Genomic DNA, 2,599 nt, shown 5'->3' with positions numbered 1-2,599 from the left:
AGGTGCGGAACCAAGACATTGCCAAAATGAAGAAATAAAATAACGATCTGGGGCCCAAGAGGCCTGGGGACACAAGTATTTGGGAAAACCAGGGAAAGCAAAATATAAGCATATTCAACTTCAGGTTTAAATCTCAATTCCCAGCTTGGGCATGAATAGAGAAAATCACACCTAGCAAGTAAAAACAAAACAACAGCTCCAGATGCAATACTCCTCTTATCCATGATGCTGTCCCCCACAGACTCACCTTGTCACCGATCCAGCTCTGCTGCTTTTCAGGGCTAAATTTCACCCAACATCACTCAACCACCTCCTGTAAACTCAGTGCGTCAAGGGTGGGGGATCTTGAGCTCCCAAGTGAATGGTGCATTGAAGTGATGCCACTCTATACGCCTACGGTCAGAGTAAGCTTTGACACCACTTTTTTTTTTTTTTTGAAAGCCTATGGCGTGCAAAACACACCCCAAAAACTTCACCCGGTGCATAAAAAATGTGCACACACATAAAGAGTGCTCACAAAAAAGTGCCACAGGTACACAAGACGTGCCAATTCCCTGATCCCCCGGGGCGTTAGGCTCCTGCGGGGACAAAGGTACTTACAATGGTCTATCCGGCCGAAACCAGACAGACCCCGTTCTCTGGAGGGCCTGCCGAGACAGGACCCACCCAAGTACTAGGTGGGGCTCCCCCGAAGGGAGACCCCATGAGAGAACTAAGCCAAAAGGCCATGTCCACACCACTTTTTTCTTTTTTTATTGAAAGCCTATGGCGTGCAAAACACACCCCAAAAACTTCACCCGGTGCATAAAAAATGTGCACACACATAAAGAGTGCTCACAAAAAAGTGCCACGGGTACACAGACGTGCCAATTCCCTGATCCCCCGGGGCGTTAGGCTCCTGCGGGGACAAAGGTACTTACAATGGTCTATCCGGCCGAAACCAGACAGACCCCGTTCTCTGGAGGGCCTGCCGAAACAGGACCCACCCAAGTACTAGGTGAGGCTCCCCCGAAGGGAGACCCCATGAGAGAGGGCGAACTAAGCCAAAAGGCCATGTCCACCCCCACCCAAGACGTTCAGGGCTGGCCCGAGGACCCGCATCCTTACTAATCAAACGTGCAAAAACGTGAAAGACAAGACGTGACAAACATAGGGTTTCAAAATAAATAAAAAGTGGGGGAAAGGGATAGTGGAGGAGAGTGAGAAAGTGGCCATTGTGTAACACAATGACCAGGCCCTCCGGCCAGGAATAAAAAATTCCTCTGGTCCTAGCCAAAAGGCCCGGCCCAAGAGGCAGGTGCTTAAAAAGCGTGTATATGGTGTAGTGACCTTGGTGCCCAAAATCAAAGTGTCTGCCACACACAGTGATTCTATGGCACCCCTGGCCTGCCACTCCAGGGGCACTACTCCATAGGCTTTCAAATTCAACCCCGACCCACAGCCCAGACCACAGCAGCCCCCACCACAGGCAGAAAGGCGTGGAGATCCAGAAGCTTGGTGAGAGCCCTTTACCATCAGGCTCCACCGTCGATCCCATCACTCCTACCTAATTACATTCGGGAGATACTAGCCACTCCCCCCCCCCTCAAAGGGGTAGTAAGCGTTCTCTCCCAAATAACTGTCCGTAGCTAGAGCTACCACAATCCAGGCCAGAAGGCCAGGGACCCGACCCTCCGGCCAGACCCATGTGCAGCACCCATCCCTACCAGGAGGTCCTTTCTAGACTGGTTGGGTAGGCCCACTGAAACCCCCATGGGCAACAGGTGATGACTTTCCCTCAACCGTCTGTCCAGGTCCAATTACACCATCGGATTTGCATGCGCCCTTCCCACTATTGGTCGGGCCAACATCGCCTCCTCTGGCAACTGATAAGAACAGATACTACACTTGATCTTAGCCAAAAGGCCGAGAAGCAATTAGCAATAATCACGCCTCAGTTGAACCTCATTGGCTATGATACTGCCTGTCCACACCACTGGACCAGACGTAAGACACCAGAAAAAAGTAAGCAGAATGATTTACTTTTAAAAGTGTGCAAAAGGTGCTCCAAGGTAAGAGAATGACAACCTAGGGTGAATCCCATACTTGGAGCTGGGCTTTAAAGTTACCACTATCCTGAACCATTGGTTAATTGTTGGATACATTTAAGTATTTCTAAAGACATGTTTTTATTTTGGATGGCAAGATTAGAACCTCTGTCTGGTTTTAATTGAGTTTTGTGTTCCCGCTAAGGATTAATCCTCTCTTTTTGCCCAGGTAACTATTGTTAGAGGAACTGAAAGTGAGGGAAAATCGAACATTTTAGAGACTATTCTAATAGAGTCACTTGTTTCAGTGACAACTATCTAAGAGAAGATTTTTGTTACTTAGAAGAAATCTTCTTTTATATTTTGAGACAGAAAGAGATGGACAATCTTCTAATGGGACATAGACAGCAAAAAGTGATAGTGGTTTTAATAATTTCTTACTTTATCCAAAAAAAATTAAAGTTGTGGCTTCAGATATATTTTAATCTAGGTCATAGGTCACTCAGTTTGTAACAGATAAGGCCCTATATACTCTACAAATCTCTTAAACTCACAATTCTGGACATTCAATA

At 47.2% G+C, this 2,599-nt stretch overlaps 1 pseudogene; it reads right to left on the bottom strand.

The window, feature by feature from the left end:
- Window positions 1–1,806: 1,806 nt before the first annotated feature.
- On the bottom strand, window positions 1,807–1,917 carry LOC141141921 (U2 spliceosomal RNA; annotated as a pseudogene).
- Window positions 1,918–2,599: the final 682 nt, after the last annotated feature.

Source organism: Aquarana catesbeiana, linkage group LG04, assembly GCF_042186555.1.
Source record: "Aquarana catesbeiana isolate 2022-GZ linkage group LG04, ASM4218655v1, whole genome shotgun sequence".
NCBI lineage: Eukaryota > Metazoa > Chordata > Amphibia > Anura > Ranidae > Aquarana > Aquarana catesbeiana.
This window is presented reverse-complemented; position numbering and strand designations above follow the sequence as displayed.